At 34.9% G+C, this 16,421-nt stretch overlaps 1 long non-coding RNA gene across 2 annotated transcripts; it reads right to left on the bottom strand.

Moving 5' to 3' along the window:
* Window positions 1-307: 307 nt before the first annotated feature.
* On the bottom strand, window positions 308-16,421 carry LOC127725845 (uncharacterized). Of its 2 annotated transcripts, none has more exons than XR_007993227.1 (3): window positions 16,115-16,421; window positions 15,828-16,032; window positions 308-402 (listed from the first exon to the last, which is right to left on the bottom strand). It is a non-coding gene; the product is annotated as an uncharacterized LOC127725845 (long non-coding RNA). The 2 variants fall into 2 exon arrangements; XR_007993228.1 differs by lacking the exon at window positions 308-402 and adding an exon at window positions 492-566.

Here is a 16,421-nt window from a genome sequence, read left to right on the forward strand (position 1 = left end):
ATAACTTTATATTTTAGTTTGAATCAGCGACAATATGAATGCTTGCAAATTAAAAAAAAAACAACAACATTCATAAACAAAATCATTTCAACAGTTCAACAACATCTAAATATCCAGCAATGCATAGTTCATACAATTCTTGTGTGAATAACTAAGTTTTAACAGTTCTATCATTACACTCTTCGTAATTCTAGAAAAAGGCGCAACCATCAACTGCGGACTGTCTTCATAACCCCGACTCCGGTGGACTGCTCCTCCGATCGTCGTTGTCAACTCCAACAATCCGTTCGTTTGTCTGCAACGCCAACTTCCATCATTCAAAAGTTCTGCAACTACTCCGACTGTCGTTGATAACTCCGACCTCCAAGTGCAACTACTCCGACTGTCGTTGATAACTCCGACCTCCAAGTACAACTACTCCGACTGTCGTTGATAACTCCGACCTCCAAGTGCAACTACTCCGACTGTCGTTGATAACTACGACCTCCAAGTACAACTACTCCGACTGTCGTTGATAACTCCGACCTCCAAGTGCAACTACTCCGACTGTCGTTGATAACTCCGACCTCCAAGTACAACTACTCCGACTGTCGTTGATAACTCTGACCGCCAAGTACAACTACTCCGACTGTCGTTGATAACTCTGACCTCCATGTAATCCACCATCTGTCGTTGATATTACTCCAAACTGACCTAGCTTACCTACCCTGTTGATTCAGGGTCCCTGACTAGGTTGCTCAGTTATCACCGGCTGGAACAAATCAGGCAAATCTACCTGTGATGTTGTAGAACGATTCCCTCTACCAATATAAAGTTGTGTGATCGTATAGTTTTATTTACATACAAATGTCTGCGTTGTGTCCAATAATCAAAGCCAATATCCAGTGTTCTTGTCCAGTCGTCATTCTTGTGGTTAGTTTACTCAATTGTTACCGCTCATTGTTTGACAAGTTGAGTACTGGATAATGGTTCTTAGTGACTGTTTCTAGTAGTGGTGCAGAAGCTAGTTTAACGTCTCTGGAGGCAGTACCATCGCCCTCAACATTAGTTGACACCACTTGATCGCCACCAAGGTATTTAGTGACTATTTGACCCTCTCCTTTTACTCAATTATCAATTGGCTAAACACCTACACTTAAACTTTTGAATATATTTGCAAAATAAATATAACAAAAAATACCTATAAATATAGCAACAAAATAAATTAATGCATTTACTAAATTTGATAGTTCAAAGTCGTCCTCAATTAGTTCTTACTGCTTTAATTTGCTAAATGAAATTATCAATGTGTTATCTATTTTAAATAAGTAACAAAAAAAAAACCTCTAAAATTTTATTGAAAAAAATAAGAAATATTTTTCCCTCGGGAGGACTGAAAATTGTTTTAATAAGGTTTGACATTCAACCAACACTTTCCTTCCTTTTTCATAAACAAAGCCGTGATTAAGAGATTGCTGATATTAATACGAATTCTAAACAATCAATATTTTTTTCAGTGATCCATCTGAAGCGACAATTAGAATGAATATGTTTAATTAAAAAGGTATATTATTTACAAAAATATTTCATATACACATAAAAATTATACTTATAAATAAACAAACTAGTTATAACGAAGCCTATAACTACATCTTGTTAGTCCTAAACAAAAAAAAAATGTGAGAATGTTTAACATTAATTAGTCTTTCTTTCAGACTTATAATTTTTTTCGTTTATTTTTCTTTAGTATACATATTTCATAAACAGGCATGTTCTGGCTACTTTCTCAACTATATCTATCAGAACTATTATCATTTGTCATCTCATTTAAACCGGAAGTTATAGATGACCTTATGACCCTCTTCTCTCATATATTTTCTTGGCTTGCTGATTTCCTTTTTTTTTCATCAGCATCACATTAATATTCGTCGGAAGATGTATCGCGTTATTGATTATAACGATTAATCATATGATACTTATTTCCATAATTGGCCTACATGTGTACATATAATTTTAACCTTGAATTAAAACCATCAGTCTAAATCTTATTTGTATAATGTTCTTGATAGATATTTCCCTGTGTTATTTTATTCAATGAATTTTATTAAACATATTAAACATATTAAGAATATAAATATATATATATATATATATATATATTTTGAAGCCCATCATATTGTCACAATGACTCATCAGTGACAGTAAATGTTACGTTGAGCTGCCTAGTAAATTGAGCCCAGAAGATTTCTGTTCTGCTTTTACTGGAGGAAGCACAGTAACCCATACAACTGTGTCCCAAACCAACTTATTGACACTTTTTATCGGGTACAGTTTTAAAAAATCTATGAACTTACTGTAAAATTATGTATTTTTAACGGCCAAAGATTCGTATGGAGTGTGGGTTTTCCAGCGTGTTATCCCTATATAGAAATAACAAAAGTTATTGTAGAAGACCTTTTTTAATTTTAATTCCATAGAAGGCATAAATTATTTCGCATGCACTTCATATATTTGATATGGATAAATGTACTGCAGCTTATTTCTGTCCACAGTGTTTACAAGTGATGCTTAGTTTGGAACTTTCCAAATGCACTCAACTACCTTTGAATACCGTATTTACAGGTGACTTGCTTATTGCCCATCGTCGTGCAGAAATTGTAGGGTCGGTAGTGTACAATTTCGTTGCTGCATACGGTACGACGAAAATAGAATTGAGAATTGAAATGGGGAATGTGTCAAAGAGAGAACAACCCGACCAAAGAGCAGAAAACAGCCGAAGTCCACCAATGGGTCTTCAACACAACGAGGCGGGCTTCACATATATGATATGGATCAACTATGGTTGATATGGGCTACTTACTTCAACCAACATGATTACTACGTCCGACAAATACTACTCTTATTTTGTAGGAAACCTTTTACCACATGATGAATTCAAAGTTATTAATGATTTCAGCGAGAACGTGCCAAGACGTCATATTGATGAAATTATCGTTGGATCTGATAAATATACCGTTTTCGGGCAAAGTTAACCAGGTGGAGAAAAACGATGCACAAGGATGGTTCATCATAGACCGTTCCGGGTATATTGATGATAATGGAAATCTTTATGTTATAGGTAGGAAGTCAGATGTCTTACTTTTGGAACGTTTCAGAATCCTACCTTCATAAGTTGGAGATGCTATAAGAATGTACCCTAATATGAAAGATGTTTGCGTCGTTCTTGTCGACGACAACATTAGTTTTCAAGAACAATTTGTATATATTGTTCTTTGAAGGGTTGTGATGTAAACGCTCATGTAAACGAATTTGGTGGAGTTCGTGTTGCTCAGTCTTTCGTTTTCTGTGTTGTGTTTTTCATACTGTTGTTTTCCCTTTGGTTGTTTTTCGTTTTTGTCATGGCATCGTCAGTTCATTTTCGACTTATGAGTTCGATTATCTTTTTGGATACCTTTCGCCTCTCTTTGAAGAAACCCACCTCTTTCAACACCTCAAGTACGTAAAATTAATTTGTTCATGATAGAAAATAACTATTCTGGTTTCGCGTTGGATCTGAAAAATCATGTCCAATGAATCCAATTAAATATGAACACGATACTGTTCACAATCGGACTCCGACGGACTTCTTTTAAACTGAGTTTTACTGTGTGTTTGTTTATTCTACATTGGCTAGAGGAATAGGGGGAGGGTTGAGATCTCACAAAACATTTTTAATCCCGCCGCATTTTTTTCGCGCTTGTCCCAAGTCAGGAGCCTCTGGTCTTTGTTATTTTTGTATGTTTTTTAGTTTTAGTTCATTCATATGTTTTGGAGTTTAGTGTGACGTCCATTTTCATTGAACTAGTACACCTTTTTGTTCAAGGGCCAGCTGAAGCTAATGTAGTTTAGTATTAGTATGAAAATCAAGCACAATCCCTCCCGTTAAGGATTAAGTGTCGTACCATCATAAAATTTACGAGAAGAACATAACCCGTTTCATGTATTGGTATAGACTTGAACATTCCTCATCAGACATGCTAAGTAGGGCTTATAATGAATATAAGCGAATCAATATAGTAAAAAAATAAATAATGAAAAGATGAAAATTGATTTATCTGCCTGTAAAGATCATATAAATTCAAGGTGTATTTGAAAAGATGTCTACATAATGATTAATTTGGAAAAATGGAAAAATAGCAGAGATACATATTCAAATGACAGATGAAAACGTAACGCATGCATACTTTGAACTTAGATATTCTTTTAATTATGAACATTACTTATCTATGGAAACCCCTGAAAAACGTAGAATTCTTTAAGAATCGAAGCTGGGAGACACGGACGAAAGAGTCATAAATCTGGAAAGCAGGGGATACTCCCAATTAATATGTATAGAATACTCTGCCAGCATTGCACACTCAGTGGGGTAGAAGATGAAATCCATTTTATGTTCACATGTCTTCTTTATTCTATTCTTGAATAATATTTTTCAAAAGTTTCCGAATATGTTCAATCTTAACCTAGGCCTCCAATGTAATTAATTTACATTATTAATTTGGATGCGGCCATAGATCAGATATCAACCTCAATGCAAACTAACAAGACTAACAATCCTCAACTTGCAACGGCTCTCCGAAGACAAAAAGAGGACTACTGGATTCGACAATTGGGAACTGCGACACTATATGGTTGCAATGACAAAATTGATGGTATAGGTATTCTATCTAGTCCTTCCTGTAGCTCGGTGAATGTGATGAATATTTTCAACTCTACTCCTCGACGTAGACGCAGTCATGGTCATCGTCATTATACATCACCTACTTTGCATGATGTCTCTATTAATGACTTGCTGCCATTTATACAAAAGCCGTTAGGTATTCATCACATTCGCACGCAACTGTATTCATCACCCCTTTCAAAACTTCATTCTCTGTTATGCAAGTCACAGACTTTTCAAACCAGTTCGCATTGGAAAAGATGAAAAAGAGAAAAGATCTTTTCTTAAACTTTCCTTTGCCAACAAAGGTCTCGATGGCGTTAACTTAGGCAATATCTTTCATCATAAATTAGTTCAGTCGAAAATACCTCCTTATTTTAAAGATCAGTCCGTACCAATAATTTCTTATACCTATACCAAACCAATTGCAACTAAAATTTTCAATTACAAACAGGTTTTGCAAGATCTCAACATTGACGACTTCAAGTCTAAACCTCCTGATTGCACCTGTGCTAGTTCCCAATTCACATATAATCCGGCTGGCCACGTTATTACCGGAGACCTCAACATTGTCAATAACACTTCCCTGCGAAATTTGTTATCCAAAGGTCCGAAATATCGTGAGCCTAAATCCATCAATTGGAAATACAACTTCAAAATACTGATGGATTCAGTCGAGGATTATGCCAGGCAATGGGCTAAACGCGAGAAAGAAGACGTAGATACTCTTTCCGAATGGATTAAGGCTGTGAGGTCGTTGATACAAATCCGAATTAAGAAACTAAATGGGCATATCAATACCCACGCTACGTCAATTTTTAGAGACCCAAATGTTGCAAAACACTTGTCCTACCTCCATGACAAATATGTTGTTGTCCCCGCAGATAAAGCCCCAAACAACATCGTTTTTGTGTGTAAATATCATTAATTTACATAAACTGCTTGATAAATGAATTAGGTATTGACAATTCATTTGGAAACTCAACATATACCCTCACGACACTTACCAAAGAGGAAATCCTGGATAATCATAGGTCTGTTCTATGTTCCTTTGGACTTTCAACCAAAGATGAAGAACTGGATCTTCCATCACTGTATTGGATACCTAAACTACATAAGTGTCCTTACAAACAACGGTATATTGCTGGGTCTTCCAAGTGCTCCACGAAACCTCTTTTTAAATTATTAACATCTATTTTATCAGCAATCAAAGCCGGGCTCCAAAGTTATTGGGAAACTGCCTATTCTAGAGGTGGCGTGAATCAGATGTGGATACTAAAAAATTCCAAAGATCTTTTAGAGTACATAAAATCTAAGACTCTCTCATCTTGCAATAGTATTAAAACATTTGACTTTTCTACACTTTACACAAGTATTCCCCATTCCAAACTAAAAGACAAATTGAAAGAGTTGGTATTACTTTGTTTCAATAAAAAGAATGGCGAACGTAGATACAAGTATCTTGTCTTAGGGAGGGATAAATCCTACTTTGTAAAGAATCACTCTGATTCAAACAAAAAATTCTCTGAAACTGACATTATCAAGATGCTTGATTTCTTGATTGACAACATATTTGTTACGTTTGGAGGACGTGTTTTTCAACAGACTGTCGGAATTCCAATGGGAACCAATTGTGCCCCTCTTCTTGCCGATTTGTTTCTTTATTATTTTGAGGCTGACTTCATACATGAACTTCTTAGGAAGAAAGATAAGAAGTTAGCAATATCCTTTAACTCTACGTTCCGCTATATAGATGATGTTCTCTCACTAAATAATACAAAATTTGGTGACTATGTTGAACGAATCTATCCCATCGAACTAGAGATAAAGGATACTACAGATACGGTTATGTCTGCCTCATATCTTGACTTACATCTAGAAATTAACAATGAGGATCGGTTGAAAACAAAACTTTACGACAAAAGAGATGATTTCAGCTTCCCAATTGTGAACTTTCCATTTCTATGTAGCAACATTCCAGCAGCGCCTGCATACGGAGTATATATCTCCCAATTGATACGATATTCCTGGGCTTGTGTTTCCTATCATGATTTCCTTGATAGAGGATTGCTGCTCACAAGGAAGCTATTAAGCCAAGAGTTCCAAATAGTGAAGTTGAAATCATCTCTTCGTAAATTTTACGGACGCCATCACGAGTTGGTTGACCGTTATGGAATAACCGTTTCACAGATGATATCGGATATGTTCCTTATGTCGTAACTACAATACCCTTCCCTTTTCACGAATGTGACTTACCGAATTAGACTATTTACCGGATTTGTAATAACATAAGCAACACGGCGGGTGCCACATGTGGGGCAGGATCTGCTTACCCTTCCGGAGCACCTGAGATCACCCCAGTTTTTGGTGGGGTTCGTGTTGCTCAGTCTTTAGTTTTCTATGTTGTGTCATCTTTACTATTATTTGTCTGTTTGTCTTTTTATTTATGGCCAATGCGGTGTCAGTTTGTTTTCGATCTATGAGTTTGACTGTCCCTCTGGTATCTTTCGTCCCTCTCTAATGAAGAAATAGAATTTAATATTTAAATTTGTGACTATCTATTAAAAACCTTTGAAATGAGGAGAGAACCTCATTAGATATAGATATCACCTGTCACTGTATATTATTGACTGGTTATTACATGCAGAGAAACGTTTTTTTTTCTTCTTTTTTTTTGGTTGCGAATGAACAAGTGTGGACACTGAGTTGTAAAGTCTGATGAGCGGTTTTTTATAATGACTTATGCAGGTGTTGTTTCAGGAGGGTGCCTGCAGGCGCAGATGGATTAAAAAATCTGAAACTCTATTGAGCTGTTTTCACGGTTGGCGAATATGGACACTGTATTACTGAAATAGTAAAATAGATTCTTAAGGAAGTAACAACACATTAACAATGAAGGACAACTCTCACAAGAAACTTTTGAAAATGACCATGACTGATATTATTCTTCAAATATGTTACGTATTTGATTTGTTAGACGAATAAGACTATTGCTATTCCTGTTCGTAAAACTGGGGCCTCGGTGGCCCAATGGTCTAAGTAGTTACTACTGTAATCACTAGCCAGTCAACACTGATGTTGTGAGTTCGAACCCCGCTCGTACGGGTGCACTCGACTGCAATCTCAATTGACTAGGATTGTCAGTTTTCCTATCGAAGGTCGATGGTTTTCTCCGGGCACTCCGGCTCCACCAATAAAAACTGGCCGCCACGAAATAGCCCAAAAGCAGTGCCTAAAAGTGGCGTTAAAACACAAAAAATCAAAACCAAATCTTCGTAAAACTGGCTCTTTCTTTTGGTTGTGTATTTGATATGTTTTTTGTTTTTGTGTTTTTGTTTTTATTTTTGTTAAGTAATTTAGAATAATAAGCAATCAATAAGAATAAAACTACATCTCCAGGATTTCTTTGTAGGTTAGTTGCATTTGGATATATGTTACGTGTAAGTTTTACAGTTTTACGTCCATGTTTACTGACATTACCCAATTTTGGAGATAACGAGATTAACAAACACACCAAATCGGTATGATATGTGAAATTAAGATACGTAGTTTTCTAGTAACAGATGTATTTGCATTTACATTGACTTTCGTCCAATACCTTTAAGTTTTTTTCCTTGTTAAAAATTCTAGCAATTCAGAATACATTAGTAATCATTATACTTTCAAAATGGTTGAAATCTTTGTTCCTTAAACATGACATCATTTTTCTATCTCCCAAAATATAAGGTTTGACCGATGCTTCCCCTTAAACACTTTAACCAAAGGATAAATAAAATCGCCTTCTAAATTATCAGGAATTTTCCATCTCACATTTTGATATGAAGAAAATGAGGGAGATATCTATCCTTTGAATAAACGTTTAAAAATTCTTCTAAAAAGACTCTTTTCTCCTAACCTTTAAAAATTATGACACTTTTTCATCAATATGTCGAACCATGAATCAATATGTGGAAAGAGTTGAATCTGGGTGTAGAGACATTGTATCCAATAATATCTTCGGTGGCATTCGGGAACGTTGGAATTCAGCTGATAAATTTCCCAAACCATTCAAGACCTTTATCGAGCCCAGTATGATAGCGTTCTCTTTGGTAATTGCAGGTACGGACTGAAGTGAACCAATTATTGCTTCCGAATCTGGAGAGTGCCATTCTTGTGGTGACATATACTGTAAATGCTACACATATATGAATCATTTTATCTTAAATTCACCAGTAAAGCCACCAACAACAAACAATTTACAGAATTACGAATATACAACTTGCAGTGAGGTGAGAGTTTTTTGCTCCGTGTTGAAGGTCTCACTGTGACTTTGAGATGAAAAACAGCAATAAAAGCGCTGTTCCTTTCTTTTTGTGTGTTTTTTTGCTGTGCATGTACTGATTTTGTGTCATGGATGGATACCCTATATCCTTTGTTTTTCTATTAAAAACAACCGATCTAAGTTACTGAAAGCTAGTTCAAAATAAAATACAACCAATAAATAAAATAACAAACAGACTGAGAATAGCACGACCTTGTTCTATGCCAAAATATGTCATATCGACAGGATGTTGTGCAATAAGTGTTTATAACTGTAAGTAATACATATATACAGCAATGTTGTAATTTGTAAATAACAAAATCAATTTGAATACCGATTAAGACAATATCTTAAGATCTTGAATGAATACAAACTATATAAATAAACAACATCACCGTAAAACATCATTGTGTCATTTCACACTTATACATACACAAATGTATATTGAACGCTAGATGGCTTTTGCATTTTTGTGTCGGTTGGCCGGTTGCTGTCTAATTAGCGTATACCCTATATTTACTTCTATTCTATTTCTAATAAATACTCGGATTTCTGTTGTATAATTGTACCTGTGTCTGGTTATATTATATCGAACTGTGTATAATATACACATATATATCTACATAATTTAGATAATAATATTCACCAAGTTATCATTGTCTTCCATTTATTCTTTGTTCTGCTTCTTCCTTCACACCTCTTCGGAAAATTTTCCCAACCGCAGTTTTAGGAAACCTTTCAAAGAAAAGATAGATTCTAGTATTTTCTTCGAATTTAAAATGACTTTTGGCACCAACTGATAGAAATGGTCTGAGTTCATCTTCTGAAAGTAGTGAACCTTTTCGCAAAACGATGCACGCGCAGACCTTTTGAAAGCAAACTGGATCACTGACAGGAACTACACAAATTTCTGCTACTGCTGGATGTATTTTAATCTCGTCTTCGATGTAAGATGGCGAGATTGATTCACCATGACATAAAATGATATCTGAACAACGTCCTGTGACTGTAAAATCTCCATATTCATTCATGAATGCTATGTCATCTGTTTTGTACCACCCATCAGTTCCCAGTACTTGATTTGTTTTATCTGGATTTTTATGGTAACCTCCAAAAGCAACTCGATGTCGAACAAATAGCTCCCCTGCTTCATTATGTGGCATTGTTTTTCCTTCGGTATCGACGACTTTCATTTCGACTCCCGGCAAAGGTTTACCGACATTATAGTCGGAAAAGTCGGACGCCGCTTGAGACCTTTTCACCGAAACACATCCCATTTCTGTTGATCCATAAAGACATATAAATTCTTTACAAAATCTTGGAACAACTTGAGCACATTCTTTTGGAACAGGAGCTCCACAGGTAGCTACAACTCTTGGACTTATTTCATTTTCGTCTCTTTTCAGAATTTCCATCGCAAAAGCTGGTAGGAACTGACACACCGTACAGTTGTCTTGTTTAATTATTTCAATCGCAAAGTTGCATATTTCACTGATGCTCTGTAAAGTAAACTGGTCAGATGAGGTCACGTGTGTAGCACCACAAACCAAAAATACGGTCGGGTACCCAGCTCCCCAGTTAAATAACCTGTCGTTGAAATATACATCGCAAGATTCCATGTTAAATGCAGCGACAAATCCTTGACCGACTTCAAGCATTTGTAAATGCGTCTTTGGCACGAGTTTCGAGATACCGGTACTGCCAGACGTCAATAAAAACGCTGCAATGTCATCTGGGTCGAGAAATGGTAAGTTTATATTCTGATACTTAGTTCCGATATTCGAGATATCCGAAATCGTGCAACAATCTTCAAAGCCTGTCATTGAATTCTCTAAAGCAACAAATTTCAGAGAAGGAAGTAGACGTTCTTTTTTAAGCTCCGTATTCTCAGTATCGGATTTGCTTCTCTTAAGAATATTATCCAGAAAATCACGAATGGAACTATCCTTCTCGTTAGCCATCAATATAGCTTTACAATTTCCTGGAACCTGTAGAACTGGTATAATATCTCGACCGTTATTGTAATTGAATGACATGTGTAATGGAACCGCTCCTGCCATTAATATTCCAAAGGTTGAAACAAGCCACTCCTTACTGTTTGGAAAAAACAGACCTATAGTGTCACTTTTCTGAATTCCAAGATGCACAAGACCCCTAGCAAATGTCTGACTTTGCTGGTATACATCTTCACATGTTATAACTTCACGACCTCCAGACGTAGAATGAATAATAAATGCGGCTTTGTCCGGACTGTTTGTAGCATAGTATTGTATTCTATCGGGAATGGTGCAATGCATGAAGGGCTCTGTCATAGGTAACTGGTCGTAGCTTACACTAAAATGGTCCATGTTGATTCTTCTATGATAGAAATACCTTTCCACTAATAATGTGCTGTTGTGCCTCATTTGCTAGTCCTATTTATATAGTAAAGACATGAAATAGGCAGTTTTTAATGTTAATTTTTATGTTAATTCAGCATGTATTAATTGTCCGACTTATTAGGTTACTTTATTTAATATAAGTAATGTTTATACAAACAATATTTCCATCCAACTTTGATAATTAATCTTTCCAGTAAACATGCTGACATCTTGGATATATTTAATTAACGTACACAGACCACTTGCTACATCTTGAGATTAATTTCTCTGGAATTTGACACTTTGAAGTTACACTGCAATCTCACCAGGGGACATACTAATCTATTCTTAATCTGATACATGTTAATGATAAAAGAGGAAACAAATTAAGAACCTACAAGGATTTGAAGATGAAATTTGATATGGAGAACTTTTTAAAATTAGATATAGACAGAGCTGATATTTCAAACTTTGTAAGAATAAGGATAAGTAATAGTATCCTTATGATTGAAAAAGGCAGACATAAAAAGATTGATTTAGAAAACAGATTATGCCCCCCTATGTAAATTTGAAGTTGAAGATGAATTACACTTTACCATAAAATGTACCAAACTCAATGATCTGAGGAATAAATTTTTTCAGAATATTTCTGATATTTTACCATCTTTCAATAATCTTTCAGACATTGAAAAATTCTATTTCATATTTCGAAGTAATGATTATGATGTCAGTAAATGTTGCATTAAAGGTATTAATGAGATGTACACGTTCAGAAGTTCACTAACTTAAGTTATTTTATGTTTATATTATATAAATTGTAATACTAGTATCTAAAACTGTACCTCCTCAGTCAAATAGATAGAAGGGGAAAATAAAAATACTCATTATATATTTATATATACACCTCTTTCTTCTTTTTTTTTTATGTTATGTATTGTTATATAATTGATTGTAATGATTAATGATTGTTCTTTGTGTGTTGATGACAATCCATATTTTGGATTTTATATCAATAAAATCTTTGTTACAATTATTCACTGTGTGTGATGAAAGGCAGAATAATTTCAGTCTCATAAAAATAATTACACTTTAATAAGTATATATAAACTGTCAATCTCCTGCCACTAGATGATTAATGTACCCAAAATCTGTGTGTTAAGCCATATGCATGGTCTTTGTGCAATCAGTTGTCAAACTAAGTTCAACTTGACAGTTTTACAGTGCTAGAATTCAATTTACCACCCACCAACCCCAATAATGTTCATGACATGAGGAACATCTCAGCTTTTAACAGTGATATTTTTTATTTGTTTTCCTTGATGGAATTTTATCACTGGTCATTTCTAAAATTTCATTCATCCCCAAGCATTTCGGGGAAAATTTTATCAAATTTATTCCAGCGCCAGATTGATAGACCCTGCTACTTACTACTTGTAATAGCACCACATGGGCTATCCCCCATGCAGACCTTGCACACCCCGGCTGCAGGTGAGACGCCTAGTCTCATCCCCTTCGTGGAGACGCCTCTTTTCACATTCCCGGCTGGCGTATTGTCGGGCAGGCAGGTTCTTCCTCACACTACAGGTTGCAATTTGACTTGCTCGGCAGGAACTCCTAAATTCTTAATTATGCTGAGTGTTTCTCAAGGGCCAAACTATTTTGTTATTGAATTTATTGTATTTATAAATATTATTCATTTGAAAGTTCTGTCTGCTTTGAGCTAGTATGATTTATTGGACTATGATTTGGTTTACACACAGATACCCCCTTTATCACTTATGCTAACATTTCATTATTAGGGAGTTGTTTTAGATCCATAGTGCTCAATTTCACTGATGGTGATAATTTTTACTTGTAACAATTTACTTTTGACTTAAAACTCACCATTGGGGACTTTGTGGATTGTGATATTATATTTGAGCTTGGCTATCAAGAGAGTTACATCAGAACTAAGAAAATATTAGATCTATAAGGATTTGTTTCATTACCATACAAACAGAAAATAATATGCATATTTACATACCAGGAGACAAATACAGATAATAAAACACCACCAATAAAAACCTTCAAAAAGTATGTTTACATTATGGGACAACAATCAACTACAACAATACACAACTACAAAGAAAATATTGTTTGTATAAATTCACTTTTAAATTAATGAATCTAATACGTGACCAGTCATATTGCTGTGATCGTTACGTCAGATGTAATGATGGTATTCTTTCTATACTGATTTAAGAGTCTTTCCTTAAGCATGAAATAAAACATTCAAATATTTAGCTAAACATAAGAATTTATCTTATACGGCAACATGAAATTGAGACATTCCGCATATTTTACTACTTGAAATCTCTGTCAATAGTAAAACAAGATAAAACCTGGTAAAAAATATACAATTTTGATATTCATTTTTTTCCCTTTATTGCAATCAGTTATGTTTGTTTATACGTAGATCTTATTTAGTGGCATTTTTTTTTTATATTTTTATGAACAATTTTACGATCTATTAAAGTTGTTGAGAAATAACAACGTCATTAAATGGCAATAAATCCTAGAAATATAGTGTTTGACCATGTTGACTTACTTGTAGATCTTATTTTGCTGTTTTTTTGACATTTTAAAGTTTCTTACTCCTATAATTTTTGACAAAAATGCAAAAATCAATTAAAAATCATCTTTCAGGAGAAATAACTTCTATAAGGAATCGGTTGACTGTTTCGGCTATGTTGACTGATTTATAAATTTTTGTGCTGAACATTTTTATCTATTATAATTTATAATTTGTGTAAAAACTGCAAAACAAGGAAAAATGGAAATTATAATCCGCTGCATGTCCATAAAATCGTAAAATCGATCCGATAGAGGTCAACAATAAGAGATCATAAGACCTTCTGCTGAAGCATTGACTATTTCCAGTTGTTGCGTAAAGGAGTGGGCTTTATCGCAGTAAAAAACAGTGGGGAATTCAACTACACTTCACTATCGACGCCCTGGGTTTCACTCCGTCTCGGAGATAATGTGGTTACACATTTTTGCAAACCTGTTTTTCTAAATATTTCATGATCATTATGTCTCATAGAAAAATGATAAAAAAAACCAACGTTTTACTGACATTACATATACAGTACGTTCCAAACTTAGAGCCACGCATCGAAGCTCGAGCACCCAAGCACTATCACATTTCTACTGTAAATAATTTTATTAGATAAGATGAACACACAAACTTTCAGATAAAGTGAATATTAAAAGTGCAAATAAAATTAAATTCACGAAAACGTTGCAAAATGTCAGCATGCAACTAAAGTGATTGATTACGAACGGCCGACAATATGATTCACAATTAGAAAACACATGGTAGTCCACCGGAGAGTAATAATATTCGTTTATTTGTGCTTTCAGAATACGAAGTGCTGGGTTAGTTGCTGTTTCTTTCAATTCAGTTTAACAGGAAAGATGGTTCAGATATCATACAGAACCTATGATATATTCCTTAATGCGTAGCTGTTATACTGTATTTGATATTAGACCTGATGACATAAACTGGAAAACATTTTTGTCTTTTGATGATAGAACCAAAGGGTACAATCTTTAGAAATGGACTGCCTTCACTCGGGTTTGCAATTTTCAACAACACAACTAAAAGTAACAGATTACCCTTAGTGATTAGCGACCTCACAGATACCAGGTTTAAAATGTTGTACGCCAGATGTGCGTTTCGTCTACAAATGATGTAACACAACACAAGGTTATTTGGAACAACAGTTTATCCAAGCCTGTCTGAACCAGTGTCCATAACGGACGGTCTCCCCCTAACAGAAAAAGCAATAGTTTATATACAATTTCATTTGAATATAACAGTTTATCAAAATTTCTATTACTTTGACAATAATAGTTTTTATTCTAAAGATACACAGATGAATATCTATCAAGCTGACTTTAATTGACATGTTTTTACCAATCTGGACAATTTATAGTTGTTAATCTTGCGTATGTCCAGTTCATTAACTAATTGTTATTATAACATGTCAGCATATGGCCTACATGTGTACATATAATTTTAACCTTGAATTAAAACCATCAGTCTAAATCTTATTTGTATAATGTTCTTGATAGATATTTCCCTGTGTTATTTTATTCAATGAATTTTATTAAACATATTAAACATATTAAGAATATAAATATATATATATAAATATATATATATTGAAGCCCATCATATTGTCACATTCCTCCCTTTCTTAAAAAATATAACTTTATATTTTAGTTTGAATCAGCGACAATATGAATGCTTGCAAATTAAAAAAAAACAACAACATTCATAAACAAAATCATTTCAACAGTTCAACAACATCTAAATATCCAGCAATGCATAGTTCATACAATTCTTGTGTGAATAACTAAGTTGTAACAGTTCTATCATTACACTCTTCGTAATTTTCGAACATTCAAAAGTTCTGCAACTACTCCGACTGTCGTTGATAACTCCGACCTCCAAGTGCAACTACTCCGACTGTCGTTGATAACTCCGACCTCCAAGTACAACTACTCCGACTGTCGTTGATAACTCCGACCTCCAAGTGCAACTACTCCGACTGTCGTTGATAACTCCGACCTCCAAGTACAACTACTCCGACTGTCGTTGATAACTCCGACCTCCAAGTGCAACTACTCCGACTGTCGTTGATAACTCCGACCTCCAAGTACAACTACTCCGACTGTCGTTGATAACTCTGACCGCCAAGTACAACTACTCCGACTGTCGTTGATAACTCTGACCTCCATGTAATCCACCATCTGTCGTTGATATTACTCCAAACTGACCTAGCTTACCTACCCTGTTGATTCAGGGTCCCTGACTAGGTTGCTCAGTTATCACCGGCTGGAACAAATCAGGCAAATCTACCTGTGATGTTGTAGAACGATTCCCTCTACCAATATAAAGTTGTGTGATCGTATAGTTTTATTTACATACAAATGTCTGCGTTGTGTCCAATAATCAAAGCCAATATCCAGTGTTCTTGTCCAGTCGTCATTCTTGTGGTTAGTCTACTCAATTGTTACCGCTCATTGTTTGACAAGTTGA

The sequence above is a fragment of the Mytilus californianus genome, unplaced genomic scaffold (assembly GCF_021869535.1).
Source record: "Mytilus californianus isolate M0D057914Y unplaced genomic scaffold, xbMytCali1.0.p SCAF_15, whole genome shotgun sequence".
NCBI lineage: Eukaryota > Metazoa > Mollusca > Bivalvia > Mytilida > Mytilidae > Mytilus > Mytilus californianus.